Source organism: Ipomoea triloba, chromosome 7, assembly GCF_003576645.1.
Source record: "Ipomoea triloba cultivar NCNSP0323 chromosome 7, ASM357664v1".
Lineage (NCBI taxonomy): Eukaryota > Viridiplantae > Streptophyta > Magnoliopsida > Solanales > Convolvulaceae > Ipomoea > Ipomoea triloba.
This window is the reverse complement of record NC_044922.1, coordinates 1,467,286-1,485,144: the sequence shown is the minus strand read 5'-3', so window position 1 is coordinate 1,485,144 and position 17,859 is coordinate 1,467,286.

Below are 17,859 nucleotides of genomic sequence, written 5' to 3'. Positions count from 1 at the left end.
ATACATGAATTACCCTGTGGCCAATTAAGCTATTCATGCGGACATTCTTCTATTTTCTTAATTGTCTATTTAAACAAACTTTTGTATTGAAAAGTTCAAATTTAAATATTATTGAAAGTCTTTAAGTTTGAGTTATATTGTTTGTATTCTCCCCGTTCTCCTTGTCCTAGATCATCACGTAACGCAATCAACAATCAAAAGTGAACGTATTCCTTCTAGCGAGTTATAGAAAAAAAAAATGAAGTCCCATAACACCGTCAACACGCGCATATATAATAAGACAAGACAAAGTTGATATCGCTTTAATAATAAAAATAATAAAAATATATTAGAATTGAATAATGAAGGTTGTCTATCATAAATGTTGAGAGAAAACCGTGGGTAGTCTATTCATCCACTATGGTCGTTGCTTGCGACGTTTGGGTGGGGGTTTAGAAGTATATGAACTGGCAAACACAGAATATATCAGTACGTGTGGCAGTTCAGATCAATAATAATTTTGAGAGGATAATGACAAATTAATTCATAATGGGATTATAAACTTTTTTTTTGAAAACAATGGGATTATAAACTTGCTTACTTAGGAGTTGAAAAAAATGGTAGCACTTATTTCAATGTTGAATTTTATTTTTTTTTAATATGATACTTCCGAAAAATGCAATAAAAAAAAATACAGGGTGTACGTTCAATCTATCATTAGCATTATGAATTTATATTATTTCTATTCATCATTTAGTTTTATTATTATTATTATATTAGACTAAATTATATATATAATATCTTTGACCGTGCATCGCACGGCATCGCACGGGTGAAAATATTAGTTACATTATATAACAATTAATTATCTGATCTATTAATGATCTTGTGATTTAGTGACACGAAGTGGATCTCCAAAATGAGAGGCTACATTGTAAAAGAGTCACGGAAGCAATAGTTAGTAGTAAAGACATAATTTTATTTCCTTATAATCGTGTAGCAACCAATGTCCCATTTTGATAGTAGGATGTTTGACTTGGCCATCCAAACTTCCATTCAAACCATGAAAAATAGCTAAATCATGCTATGAAAACGGAGATCAAGTGAGTGAAACATGATTCTCTTAGCTTGTCCTAAGGGATAACGGAGTCTTCTTAGGCCTTCCTAGTACACATTACCTTTTCTATGTGATTTGCGATTACCTCAAGGTTTTCTGTATAATAATGTTTTAAGAAATTAGCTAAAGTTAAAATTGGTTGAATGCCATATTAGCTGTATGTATAAATAAATAGAATATTGTAGAATGCTGCCTCCCTTTTCTCTCTAAAACCAAACGCCGCCTTTCTCTGCTGCCCAACTTCAGCTTCCACAGTCGGCCTCCGGCCGGAGCTCTAATGGAGCTTTGAGTCGGCGGTTTTGGTCACCTTCTATGTTTTCTCTCGCTCTTCTTCCGCTCCGACCACCGTCGCAGTTCCGTCCGCCTCCGACCACCGCCACAGATCTTCTTCTTCCGTTTTCTTTCTCTTTGAATAAAATAATAGTAGGTAGGTATTGGGGTTTGTGTTGGTAGTCTTGAACTCCCAACCCTACTTTGATTTTACTTTTTATTTTCTCTATTATTGTGTTTTCCTCTCGTTAGTTTCACGAGCATTTTTCCTCTCGTTACTTTCACGAGCTTTTCATTTTCATTAGCATAAATCGTTTAGTTTGGTTTCGACAAGTGTTGATCGTATCCTGGGCGAGCAAAAAAGAATGATGACGAAGACCCAGATCTTTGATGAAGCTTTAAACTCCCTGAAGGAACATAGCTTCATAGTTATGAAACAGTCTGCGATTCAAGTTTTCTATAGCATAGTTAGAAAAGTTGTTTCTATGTCTGACTGTAAGGAATGGTTTACCATTTCATTGATCATTGATGTAAACGTTTTATGTTATGAATTAATGGAATAGCTACGTTTACCTTAAAAAAAAAGTGGTTGATCAAAAGGAGTTGGACATTGAAATAGAAAATGTAGTACATTAGTACATATTATTCCAATTTTTATTTCTTTTTTTTTTCTTTTAGGGGAAAATATAAAAAAGAAAATGAAGTATTCCAACCCATAGTTGAAGTTTATTTGACTTTAGTCCCCAAACATTCTTGAGATACCCCAAAGGAGTCTTACTTTAATTAGGTCATTTTAGGGGGTCTAAATTATAATTATATTAATATCAGGTGCAAAAAAGCAGGAGTACCAACTCTTTGATTTTTCATTTTCCCTTCCAAAATCAAAACTAATGATTTTGTCTGTTGAAAAGAACAGGTCAGAAATTTGGGCAAATATATACAAATTCATGACTATGTATAGCTAGGAATTTTGTTTTATGTCCGCATGGACAACTCAACTGGTCATAGAAAAAGTTTGAGACCAAAGATCAGGGATCGAGTCTCACCCGCAGCAATGTGGAGGCCTCCACATCCCTCCCAGATGCAGATAAAGAGTTCTGATGGGACGAATTCATATTAATTTTAGTGCGGTGGGAATGCATTATTGTGACCTAATTTCTTTCTGAATTAGACACTGCTCCTGCAAGACAGTGCTGCATAGACCCAATTTTTCACCAAATCTTTTTATTATATGATGTGACTTTACATAATTAATTCGTTACAGGGTTAGACAACTCGCATTTAGACAATAAATATAAAACGATTGTGATATATATCACATATCACAACATTAAATAAATTATTTGGTAACAAATTTTGTCTAAATAGTATTTTTCTTTTTTAATTGGTCAGTATAATTAAGATCTCGCAATATGTATCTATAATCGGTTATATTCATAGACATGGGTGGTAGTGATATCAAGTTTCAAATTCAAGTTTCAAATATATTGATGTTAACATTACATGGATGATAATATTGACTAATAGTGGATCCAATATTGCCATAATATAAACAAAATATATATGTTCACATGTAAACATTACACTCACACAAATCGCAAATAATTAAAGATTGTCCTCACACCCTCACACCTAACTCATTAGGGTGGTTGCCATGCCCCATCATGCAGCAAGCCAATTGGAGTAGATAATGCCTCTTACATGAGAATACTGGATTTACACGTTCTCAAGTCTCAACACAACAATTATATATATTATAATTTTAAAACTCTTTTTGTTCAATTTAACACAAATTCGATTTTCCTTTCACCTTGCACCATTAGATCTATTTTCTATCAGCCTATTCATGGACCGTTGCTCTTTTGGCTCAATTCTAACACAATTGTTATAACCTTTTGATAATGGACACTTAAACTTGCCTAAACTCGGATGCATGGATCATTGCTCTTTTGGTTTAGTTCTAACACAACTTTGATTGTCATTTGACCTTGGACACTCAGGCCTAGTTTTCATAAGGTTAAATAATTCAGATTCATGAACCATTACCCTCAATAATATTGTTGGTAGGTCAGGTGGCACGAGACGTGATGAATATAATTAAATATACATGAACTGAATGACTAGTGTATAGTAGTAGATCCAAAAGGCATTACTCAACATAGGCCTAAATTTCATTCTTAAACGAACATATCACTTTTGGCAAATCTCCACCAACTCTATGTACCTTTCCTAGCTAGCCTCTTACCTCTTGCATTATGCCCAAAATTAAACAAGTCAAGCAAGTTGAGCCCCTCCAAGTCAACTCATAAGGTCCTTCCTTTATATACATATACCAAATCAAGTTGAGCCACTCCAAGTCAACTCATAAGGTCCTTCCTTTATATACATATACCAAATCCAAACCATCCTCGACCACCATTTTTTTTTAGTACTATTGACTTTTTTACAATGTAGTATCTGTTCATATGTATTTTCTCAACCTACTGAAGCACAAAGAGTCAATGTTTCCACTGGAGTTCGGACCTGTGACTTCTCACTTGAAAAAACCACATCTATGATGCTCGACTACAAAATTTTTGACAGGTGACTTAGGGTTAACTATCTTCTTGACTTCTATCTTAATTTTGTTTGGCTTGCCATGGAAGCTACTACATAATTAACACTACACACAAATATATAGAGGGAGACATATAAATCATGTCTTGCACTTTGCATATACAGCCATGTGCCACAGACAAGATCCTAGCTAGCATCCCCACAAGTGAAAGATTGTACGTGCCTTAAACACATTGAGGAGAATATATATACAATGAAATCACTGCCAGTGAAAAGAAAGATTTGGATTAAATAATAATCCTTTATTTTAAGATAGTGGGAAATCAACCAAACGGATTATCATGCTTTTTAATAAATAATCTCTTTTAGTAGAATGGTTTAATAAGGGCCAAAGAGAGACAGCACGTTCTTAGGTCATTTCAGAAATGGAATTACATGGAAGCAAGTAACATCATTAAGAATTATTAGTGCTTTCACGGTTGAGCGGCTAGCAATTAATTAATATTGTATTAATATACTTAATTGAATTGTTTTATATGTGTAATATTGGTTCATAACTACTTTCTCAACCTACTGAAGCACAATGAGTCAATATCACTCCACGGAACTCTAACCATGATCTCTCATTTGGGAGAATTACTTCGTGCCTATAAACCACAAGGCCACTGGCATTGTACGATGTTATTAGTATTGTTTCTTTCTTAGTGTTGATTTTTTTAATCTTTTAATTTTTTTTTTGAATCTCAAAAGTTTTGGAATCAAATTTTGTGATGGATTAACCATGATTAATTGTGCAGTACAAAATAAAATTAATTATATTATATTGCTCTACCTAGAAAGCGTGTGTACGTTCACATAAGAAAGATAATGTGTCATATTTTATATTGATCATGACTTCATGTCAATTCTTTGTTTATAATTAAAAAAAATCATTTAATTTAAAATTGAATTGAATTGACAAGTGATTTTTGTTTGTTTTGTATCTTTTCCAAATTCAAATTTAAATTTAGGTCTTTAAAAAAATATTAAAAGTTTTTTATTTGTAGCTTTTGTGTTTTTCTGCATAGAGGACTACCTTTACCGATTATCAAAATCAACATATATAAAGCTATTTGAAAAATGCTACAATAAGGGTAAATTTGTCAATATACATTTTTTTTTTTTACCTTTTCCATGAGTTGTGGAATTACATTGGAATTTCAATTTGGGGGAGGGTGGTGGGGGGGGGGGTTGTGAATTCAATAGTTTGAGGGAATTGCAATTTGCTCTAACCAAGCAACGAAATTTTGATTGTTGTGGAATTGCATAGGAATTGGATTGCATTTTATGTGTACCAAATACCACATGCACTTAGTTGGTCACATTAGTGAAATTTGGGAAGAAAGATCAGGGATTGAGTCTCACCAGCAGTGGTGTGGGAGCAACATCTCAAAGTGAGGAGGCTCCAAAGCTCTAGCCTTTATATTCAGTTGAATTACCATGATTTACATCCTCTCATATGCTTTGTCGGGCCGCCCGAGGCGTGGGCCCTTGGGGTTGGGGATCAACCTTTTGGGAAAAAAGAATTAATATGATGAAGCCGCCTAAAAATGTGTGTCCAAGTGGGTGGAACATAATTCTCACACTTAATGATCATGTGCTCATTGGATATAATTCTCTTTCAAAATGGTGAAGCCACGTGGAATTCTACAAAATTTTATTGTAAATGAGTCTTTCTATAATGGTTGTCTGCATACTTTTGTAATATTTAGTACAGTAAAGAATTTCTTATTATTGGTAGTTGTAACAGCAGAAATTTTTAGTTGTGCTAATATGTTTGACTTACTATTATTACTCCTTAAAAGATCACTAGCTAGTAGCGTATATACATGTGACTAAGCAGTGCTACTTTGTCGTGTGTTTCAATAACACAACATCGCCCTTGCTAGCGGTAGGGATGGCAACCGCCCGAGAAATATGTAAGGGTAAAATGGTCCAAACATAGTAGGATGCTGGATTCGACTGATTTAACACTAGTCAGTCTCAATTGCATGTGATCTGCTTTGATACCAATTGTCAGATCAATCATTTATCACCGTACCAAAATTTATATCTAATAATGAAAATGTAACTTTATTTTCATATGCTTGTGTAATAGTCAGTGCTTTCAATGGCAAGGTAGTGTACTCACACCTCCAAACCTCTGCTTAGTAATTCATAATCTTTACAAATTATGCCAATACCCTTTAGTCTAGTGCAATTAGAGAGATCACTTGTCAACTATGTTGCATGAAAATTCTTAAAAGTTATGTTTCTGTGTTTTGAAAATGCACCATTAGGTACACATAAACGCAACATATAGCGTTCGAAAACACACCATTAGGTGTGGTGATGTATGTTGCATTTTTTTTTTGTGTAGTGTGTTTTGTGGTACATTGGTACATTTCATTGTTGTGCGTTTCCTAACACTATTGGTACGTTTTTGCATACCTAATGGTGAGACCGCACTGACCGTACGTTAAGACTTGACCACACTGAAACTTGACCCTATATATATGTATATATGTGTGTGTATGTGTACTTTTCACATGTGTTTTGTGTCTTACTTTTTTCATTTTCACATTTCCTCATTTTACATTTTTGTGCAACATAACTAGTCAATTAAGTTAAAAGAATGTCGCATCATTTCATTCATACTCTCATAATGATTAACATATTCATCGCATCGATTATTATAAAAGAAATTTTTTAATTGTTCCCTCCATTTGTTTCTTTAATTTTCATTGTAATCATGTTTAATTGAACACCATAATTATCATGACTAAACCTTTTATATTAGTAATTTAATAATTGATTTAACTAACCTCCTAAACAAACATCATCAACAAAGTAAACCACTACTTTATGTCTAATTACAAGTTTCTTTTTGGGAATTAATTAAGATTTGTATTTGCTTCAATAATACTTTTATTAATCTCCTCTTGCTTTCCGACATTCTAAATTGGAGTGACATAAAAAAAAAATGTAAAGCATTTTTTTTTTTTTTGTAATTTTATCTTTTTGAAAAAGGACTTTTAATTTGTAATGCCAAATCTTGAAGAATACTATACTTTTGTGGTCACCTTTGTGATCCATCAGCTTCCCAAAGTAATGTTGTCAATCCATCCATCATCCGGCCAGTAGATAACTCCCCATTGGCACACCACTACTTAATTTGCTTTTCTATTTTATTATTTTTTTGATACAAAAGAACAAAACAAATCAACTAATTAAAAACTACCTAAATCACCAAACGAATCTATGCGACACAGCAAAAAATTTTGTAGTCTAGTGGCACCCGGTTTACACTCTCACATGGAAGGAAGTGGGTTCGAGCCTCAGTGGAGGCAACTGTTGACTCATTGTGTTGTAACAAAGTCGGTAGTACTCAAAAAAAAAAAAAATTATCTCACGATCCATGAACTAACATAAACCAGTTGACACTACTAGTTTCTTCCATTGACACACTTAGGGGTGTCAAAATGGACGGGCCTGCAACTTAGGGGTGTCAAAATGGACGGGCCCGCTCTTTTGCAGGCCACCGCAAGGTACGTACAAGCCAACCTGCAGGCTCCGGTCCACTTTGTCAGCCCTAGACACACCACTACTCAATTAACTTTTTCATTTGATTTATTTGTAAAAAATATATATGACATTATCTAGTTATTGAGACTATGGGCCACCGGCAAATTAATAAAACAAACGTATAAATAGGATATGTGTGTGTGTGTGTATATATATATATATATATATATATATATATATATATATATATATATAAAGTGAATGTTCCAACATGATGGGACTTCGAGAGGATTCTACATTACATGGGGCCTCATTGTCCTATAATGCTGTGGAAATTTGATCTCTTATGTCTAACAAAAGCTTTAAGTTTGTTCATGGCATGCATGTGAAAGAGTTGCCAATGGAACTTAATTGCCATGTAGGCTCCTCTGATCTTATTGGCCTCTCCATTTCATACATGCATAAAAAGTACTTTATATTATCCTAAAATATTGTTCAATTTCAAACCTGATAAATATAGTATATTGTCTAAAAATTTTACTATTAAACGTGACTTTACATAATAAATGTATTATAAATTCAATCGGAAAATTAATAGTCCGTTTCCAGCTCTCATGAAAGACATCGGTGTCTTACCTAACAAACAATAATTATTGATAATAGATGTTTCTGCACTAAAATTGACGACGAATGCATCAAAATGCTATACTTGGTGTGAATTGTAAAATTCTACAAACCATTAAGTATTTAAATTGATAAGAAAACAGAAAACGTTACAGTTAAAAATTAAAATATATCAAGTGGGAATAAAATATGAGCATGTTTGGAGCTAGGCTTTACCTACATAACATAACCCACCTGACTTGAATCTTTAATTAATCTTTAGATAATGGTGCCTTTGTTCTATCAAAGAAAAAGTAATTAATACGCGTAAACCAAATAAATTACTGGAATAATGGAATGGTGATGATGATTAAGTATTCACAAAAATAATTAAGCTGTGGACAAGACCTGGCAAATGTCATCTTTCATTAAGATTTTGTATGGACTGACATGGTAGGGACCAAGTCGTTTATTTGCCATTTGGTTTAGTGGTTGGGTTTTTGAGACGGATTTTTTAATTTTTTTTTAAAATAATGTTAAGTAGATAACATGAACAAAAAATAAAAAATACAAAAGAAAATACAAAAAAATAAAAATAAAAAATTCATAGTTGCTAATTGACGACCATCCTGACATGTTTGCTGGGCACGCAAGTCACGTCCACTTGTGACTTGCTTAGGTTTGCTGCTGGGAACTTGAGACTCATTGGGAAGCTGATAATCAGCGTGGAAGCGGCCTCTTGTGCGCATAATTATACATGTCGTGTTGGGAACCTAACTAGAGCTAGCCGAGTACTTACTTGCGATTTACTATCCTTTAGGGTTGTAGGGTGTGGCGTCCTAAGGGTTCAAGCTTAGTCCGCACTAAACTGGGATACATGATGTCAATAAAAAAAAAATGATCCACACGTGCAATTCAGTTGGTCCCTGAATTATAGATTGTGGAAAAGGATATACCCTGACAGACACATTGTGAAAATTGCATCCAATTTAGTGATTTACCCCTACTATTCTACCGGATCGGAATGTGAGACGAGGAAGAAATTTAGCATTTTGTGGGATAAATAAAAAAAAAGAAAGTGAAACAACAGTAAATTAACGACACCAGGGCCAATCTGACCGTACATTAATCAATTACAATCCCCCCAATGCAAGAAGCTGGTTTTGCAAGTTAAATTTGTATTATAGTTTGACATCATCAAGATTAGGATAAGATCTTGCTTGTAGAAGTTGATTAAGGTCACATAATAGAAAAAGCAAAATACATATATTGACTGATAGTTTTTTCTTATCTAAAGACCTCCATAAACTACAACTCTTGCAAATTGTAATGGTCGGTCTTGATTGGATGGCTATGAGATAAATTATCTCCATAAAGTATATGATATGACTTATGGTACATGTATTTATAATAAGAACACTATGTGTTCCTCTTTTCCTAATTAAACAAGATAAGACTAAAAAAAGTTTTAATTTTCTTAAAGGTCATTGGCACAAAGTGACTCTCTCAAATGGGAGGTCATGGTTTCGAGCCTCAGTGGAGACGGTATTGACTCTTTGTATTTCATGAACAGATACTACATTATAACAGAGTCAGTAATACTTAAAAAAAAATCATTTTTTAAAAATGGTTGCGAACACGGGTTAAAAGTTTTAGTAACTTAAATTAGTTAATATTTTTAATATTTAATTTAGTGTTAATGAATAAATTTATATATTTAAAAATAGAGTTAATTTCATTTTTGGTCATAAATTTATAGGTGGCGGTCTACTTTTAGTCCTTTTTTTATCAGAATATTTACATTTGGTTATAGTATTATTCTGTTGTGATCATTTTTGGTCATCCGTCAACAAAATCGTTGAAATATCATTAAATACAAAAATATTTCCATAATTTTTATACAAAGTGAGTTGGTCTCGCTATATTTTTATGTTTATTTTTTTTTTGAAAAATCCATAATTGAAGATCGAAATGCGTTTGTATTTAACGTCATTAATTTTTATTTTTTTTTTGAAACCTGTGTTATAAAAAAGTATTTTTTTCCATGAAATGTAATTTTAATTCTTAAAGATTGTAGGAGAATTGGCTAGTTATATTGGATTAGAGGGTCTAAAATGCAATTAAACTGAAGAAAAGGAATGGGCAATACCGAGATATTTTTTTTTTACAAGAGCTCCCAACTACTGCATTAAAAAGTTGAAAAGATAGCATATCAGTTCAAACACTAGCTGCATATATATTGCTCAAACAAAATATATACATATTGCTTTTGAAAGAAATACTCGGGAGGTGGAGTATGATTGTTGTATTAAAATATTAATAATTTAATACTTACCAATATTTTCTTAGCCAAATTCTTTGCACATAGTTCATAGGTGTGAATAGCAGTGACAGATCTCTCGTGTCACTCACTTTAATAGTTTAATTTTTTTTATATAAGGAGTAGATCAGACTTGTTCCTAACTCTATCATCAGGTGCACTTAGGTCTTACCGTACCATAGGTAGTGACCATTTGGAGTTTTTTTTTATTAAATAAAATTATTAATACAAACCCATAAATTTATAACTTAATTAAGTATATGACCAAGCTACCTATGAATACTATTATAAAATATAAACCGTGAATTTTCAATTGACATAAATTAAAACTAAAATATCTCATAAAAAAAATACTTCTAATAAAAATCAAATTTCGTGAGATGGTGACATCATTGGCGGCAGAGTTATTTTTAATTTTATTTTTAGTTTTAAACTGTCTTCATATTTTTTTTTTCCAATAGAAAATGTTTGATTTGAATTGATGGTTGAACGCATGCAATTATTATGTGATTAGCGATTCCGATCACTAAGAGTGATTAGGAGTATGACACATCACCAACGATCCGATCATTTTTGGCGGCAACATATTTTATCCTACAATTTTATAATTATTACTTGATCAACTATAAGTATGTGTTTTTGTATATATATATATATATATATAATTCTTATACCAATTGTCAGTTCACACACTTATCACTATTTAAAAGTTATAGTTAGTAGCACACAAAGTAATCAGCATTACGTTCTGAAGGCGTAATGTTAAACTCGATCCGTGTAAATCGGGTGCCCACAAGACCATAAGGTCTTTGGCCCTTTAATAATAAAAAAACATAATGAATTGTATTATGTCTTGGTGTTCCTCGTATGCCCCTTTAATAGTAAAAAAACATTTAATTTGGCGCTGAAATTACTTAAAAGTGAAAGGTGAAAAATTGATTATTTTGGATGACAGTAAGTAGTATTATTTATTTATTGGTGATGTGATTAATTGTTTTAAAACGTTGCTATTCTTAGACAAGCACTGCAAGTTACAAGCAAATACCTCCAAAACATGATGAAACGCAATTCCACAACAACGTTAGAATTGATTGGTTTTATTGCATTACAGCCACTCCTAACCAAATCACTGTCATTTATTTTCCCATAAGTCATCCATGCATGTCAAGCTTCAATGAGGTGAGTAAATAAAATAAACTTGTCTAATTTTTATAATAATAATAAAAAATTTAAAGTACATATTACAAATACTTGTAAATAAATAATAAAACAAATACAATCCATCCTATTAGAGGACTCAAAAATGATGCATAGAAACTCTCGGTTAGAGTTTAGTTGTGTTTAATTTGAAATGTCATGTCAAGAAATTTATGAAAACTATACATATAAAACGTATTAAGATGATATATTTTTCTAATAAAAAAAATCCTACACATATTTAAAGAAAAATATTTGCAAATACATAATTTTTTTTAATATTTGTTCATTTCAATATAATTCCCACGCATGCATGAAATATATATTATGTGTTGTCCGCATGGGCAGTTTAGTTGGTCACTGAGGTGAAATTTAAGAACAATAACGCATGATCGAGTCTCACTAGTTCTGCGTATTTTAAAAATATCTAGAGTTTGAATAATTTAGGGTTATTTCTCTCAAAACGATGTCGTTTTGGGTGAAATAACCATCTCTCGACTGACTAGGCAATCTAGTCGATGCCCAGGCGGCCTAAGTTAGCTGGTGCCTAGTCGGCTGCCTAGCCAGCCAGCTGCATAGACTACCGATTATGGTGCCTAGTCGACTGCCTAGCCGGCCAGCCGCCTGGACTACCGATTATGGTGATACGCTAGGCGGCTTGCCAGTGCCTAGACGGCGATTAATTGGTACCTAGACGGGATTTTTGCAACACGGGTTATAACCATATCCTTCCGTTCTTGCTGCTCTCCTAAGCTAGGGCATGGCAGGGAATCCTAAGCCCTCAAATATGATTAGAGGAAGAAAAAACTGATTCTACTACTTGAAAGGACTCAAAAATGTAGACATACAAGGAATCAAATTAAATCCAACATGCCGTCCGGCCTAGTAAGATGACTTGAACTCTAAGCTACATTGCAGTGTTGACCTCAATGCAATTATAAAAATGATTAGGGCATGCAGGAACAGTGCCCCTCCTAATATTTTACCATAAAGTAAGTGGAGGGGACCAAGATTCCCCTTACCTCTTTGCCATTAGTGCTCTAATGTTGTTGTGGGAAACCACTTAAGAAGTTGATGATCAATTGCCTTTTTCACTTTTTGGGTGGTTGTTGTTATGTTGTTGTGCATTTCTGATGCCTAGCTAACCCCACCGAAAGCTTCACTCCATATAGCTAGCTTCTACTATTTCTACCATCTCCATTATTTTCTAATTTTTTCATTTGTCCATGTAAAGTAAAAACCTGTTTCCATATGTACCTTATAAATTAAAAATATCAAAGTTAAACAGCACAATTTTTACTTTTAACTATATAATTTCCTCAAACATGAAACATATGCAAGAAACTAAAGAGGATTAGTCTGATGGCAATAGTTATATCATGGATCCGGGTCTACCTTGTAAGGGAACTTGTGTCAATTTATATACTGAATGTTTAGAATTCGAATTGTGAGCATTTAGTATATAAATTGTGAACATTCAGTATATAAATTTTGATCATTCAGTATGTACATTGTGTATTTTGAACCGGGTCTACAGAATAATTTGTCATGAATGGGGCAAATTATACCATATAGACCTTGGTCCAAATATAATATTAAGATTCTGTACATGTAGTTGACACATTCTGTACATGCCGTTGACAGTTTTTATACATGTAACTATCATATTATGTGTAAGCAATTATCAAATTATTTGTTTACATGTACCAAAACTGTTAACTGTAGGTACAAAATGAGTTAACTGAAGGTTCGTACAAAATTTTTATATCAGGACTCGCAATGTAATATGAACCATGGTCCATGGTATAACAATTGGTGTGATGGCTATTGGGGTTGTATTCACACACAAACATAGATTATTAGTGTGCTTAACTAATGTCATTCTCTAGTTTCATTGTCAAGAAGATACAAGGAGAGATCTTGTTTGTAACAAGAAGTGTTTACGTGTATGGGAATGATGTGATACACTGGTTGATCATTAGAAGAAAACAAAGTTTATCTACACAAATTTAAAGATGTAAACACAAACAATCTTGATATGTATGATGCATCTATCATATCTTAATAAACAAGTAGATTTTAATATGGTGTTATAAATTGAAAGGTCGATTTAATTGCAATTTTGGTCCCTAAGATGGGCAAGAATGACCGAATTAGTTCTCAGTTACAAGGATGAGCTAATTTTACATCTAGCTATTTATGCATCTATCAAGGCAGCAATTTAAGGATCATGTTACATGCTTGATAACTATAAAATTTCAAGTTGAATTTAACTTTCTTTAGGAGTTCTCTATTGACTTTTTTTAGTTTTGACCGATTAACTATGAACAACTTAAGTTGTTTTACCTCTTTATAGTCGTTTGCTGGTTAGGGTGAGTAGAGTCACTAGAATAGATTCATACAGAGCGCACATTCAAGTAATGGCTATGAGCTTTCATGTAAATCAAATGGTCAAGTTACATATTTTGTTAAAGGGTAACATATGTGTTTGGTGTGTTTCAATTTTTCACACAAACCTACTTTTATTTTGGAACCAGACAATAACATGTGCATAATTTAGAATGAAACTGGAGATCGTCATGCTACGAGGGTTCAAAATAATCATCTTAATGCATATTACATAATATATTTAAGAGTGATATCAACTTACTCGAGACTAATTTAACCATTTATTCTCACTTTAGAAACCGAGTGTAAATGCACATACACTTATATGCAGTGTTTATGTAATCAAATTGAAATTTGAACTAAATTAACAATAGATAATTCATTCTCTAGCTAGCTTCATTTCGACTCTAAACAAGGATACATGTTGGGAATGTTTGATATAAGGAACTTTTATAATATGATTTGAATATTACTAGGCGGTTGGTTAATTAACGTTACTTTGGTGCAATAAAAGTCCGACAACGATGCCTAGAAGTCAACAGTCAAATGGAGGGCAATAACGAGGAGGTTGTTCAATTGTTGTCACACCCAGCCTGCAACTAATAATTGTGGCAAGTGCACCTTATTATAAGATTTTCGATCATTGTCTCTCATTATTATGCTTGCTTTTTAGGTTGATGGTGGGAATATTAAGAAAAATAATTATTAACCATTTTTATAACGTTTAGTTCATCTCTTTTAATTCGTGATCGATCTCCCAGCACCATCCTCCCAGCTTCACTTCTGATCGGTTAAGGTCTCCCAATGACCCTCTAGTTTCCTAACGGGATATGAATCTCCACAACGTCATTGAAGTAAGACTTTAGGGTAGTCGGTCGAATCAACTGTGCTAGTCCCGCAGAGCAAATGCGAAACTTTATATCCATATAATATTTACATAGTAATTAGCCCTACGTTTTGATGACAGAATGTTAGACTTCCCCCTCCAATCCTCCCCCGACATACACCACCGCTTATACCAAACACTAACTAATGATGATCAGAATTCATTCATTTAGGACATCAGGATTGAATTTGGTTGTTTCAACGCGTTGAAATATTAAATTTAGTCAAATTAATAGTCATGCACTAAAACCGAACATTCTATTATAGTCAAAAGATCAATCATACACAAAACAATAAAATGTAAAGCATTGACCTCTTAAATCTCAATCTAGTGACAAAAGTGAAACTCTTCAACCTTACTTCAAGATTATAAATTCAAATACCATAAGAATGTGAGTAGACTCAATGTATATTATATTAATTTCTATGTCTAAAAGTATTGTAATGCAATAATGTTTTATCATTAAAAAACATAAATGTAACATTATAATCAAGCTAAGCTAAGATAGTCCTATCTCATAGGAACTTGGCAGATTCATTGTATACTAGCTATATTAATATCTATATCTAGAAGTATTATAATCTAATAATTTATCATTAAAAAACATAAATGTAACATACATTATAGTCACGCTAGTTTAAGGTAGTCCAAATTCCTTGAATAACTAAAACTCCACAAACAAAAAATCAGATAATTTACCCCAAGAGAAGATAGTAACCCCCTGGCGGCACCGAAATGGATCATATCATTATCATCACGTCCGTCTAGACGTTGACCCCTTCCATGTTGGGTTCATCACTGCATCGTCCGATTGCCTTTTTGTAGATTGGACGTCTGAATATTATTGTTCAGTCTAAATTAATTGAACAACGTGCAGTGAAATTAAACCAAAATATATGTTTTGATATTTTGATGGACCAAAGAATATATATTCACATTTTGGCCGGTTCAATATGGACAGGGCCAAATCCTACATATATATTGAGATAGTGAATTGTCGATTTACGCGTTATGTAATGTAAAACATACATAAATAGACAAATTTTTACTTACTAGACACACTTTTACTCCGCTCTGTTAATTTTCTTCTCATTTTTTTTTCTCTAAATTCAAAATGAAAAAGACCACTCATTGCATATGTTTTTACTATGTTCCATCAATTTTCTTCTCTAAATCCAAAATGACAAAGACACCTCCATAAATTACCTATAGTATATTCTTCCTCCATAAACACTTTTTATTTTGAGCCATGTCAGAAATTATGCCATTGAGCCGCAGTAAAACAGCTTAATGAAGGGAGAAAATGAGAATTTATTTATGGAAAAGACTCTTAGGAATTAAACTCTAAGCACAAATATCATTTTGGAACTCTATTGTAAGAGCTAAAACATTTGAGGAAACTAAAACAGGTTTTCTAGTGCAACAACTATTTTTGCCTAGCTAGTTTCAACACTTACTACATACTATATAAATATTAATATAACAAGTTATAATTAGTAGTATTGGTGTAATTTTATTTATTTATTTTTTATATACCAACTAATTAGCATCATGTTTTAATGACAAAATGCTAAGTTTGACCTTCTAGACTTCCACTCAACCATACTTCTCATCACTTTTTATATTGTTTTTAAAAAAAGAGTTAATTCTATTTCTGGTGCTAGATTTATAGTCGATATGATATTCTAATTTTAGTCATTTTTATTCAAAACACCCCTTACATTGTTAGTCCTAGTATATATTATCGTGACATGACTGCAAATAGTCATCTGTCAACCAACTTATTTAAATGGCGTTAAATATGAATGCATTTTAATCAATTCAACTCTAAGTGTTAATTCATTTTTTGGTCATAGATTTATGTGTCATCCTTCTGTTATGGAGGCTTAGGTTGCGGAGGCATAGATTGCAATTGAAGAAGACAAGAGACTCTAGACATGAACTAGGGATTTTATAAAAATAAAAAATATAGCGGGTCAACCCACTATATGTATAAACAAACCAAAATGCTCTTGTATTATTTAACATCATTATTTAAATATATTTGTTGACATAGGACAAAAAATAGTTATTCTACAATAATACTAGGATCAACAAGTGATCCTCTGAAAAAAATGACTAAAAGTGGAATGATACATAAATTTATGACTAAAATTGAAATTAACTCAAGGCTAAAAATATGAGTTTACTTTTGATTTACAAGAACTCCCGTAACAGCTACTCGAAAATGTTGGGTAAACCTACCTTGTCATCCTAGCAAATAAATGAACATAAAAAGTTAAACCAGTCTAGTTTGCCCAGCAAATCACATCAAACTAGCAAGGCTAATAGACAACTTCCACTAACAATTGAATTTGGAACGTAGTGATTACTACGCTAATTATCGGATAGATCAACTTAATTAGGTGCAAAATGCGAGTATACTTTTCACTCTTTACCTTCATTGCGAGTCGCAAATGTCACAATTGTGGGCTAGTAAATACAAGTTATTGTGTCGACAAGAGTGCAGCCAAATATTTGTAGTTGAGTTGCGGCTAGAAAATTAAAGCAGACGATTATCGTGTGAATAAAATTAAATTCACAAGATCTTGTGCATATTCTGCTGTCTGCAGCCTGCGGCAGCCACTCGCCGCAATATACAGTTTTTGTTCCTAACTGTACAAACGACAAATTAAACAAACTTAAGGTCTTCCATAGCATAGAATCAAACCACAGAAAACGTAAGAAAAGTAGTAGAATTTAATTAACGTTATCTTAGAGAGGTTGAAGGCATGAAATCTTGTCTGTACTTTTCTCTCACTGTCCTTTTCTATCCTCATCACATGCGTTACAAAATCTCAGTGCCGCGCGCGGCTTGCAGAATGATTGTGTGTGTGCAGCAGATGAATGTTTAATTTACTGAATTGGCTGATTAATTTCATAACGATTCCACAAGAAAAGTAGTGTAAACACCCCTAAACAGAAGTACTATATTGTAGATTAGCCCCCGAGCTATAGACT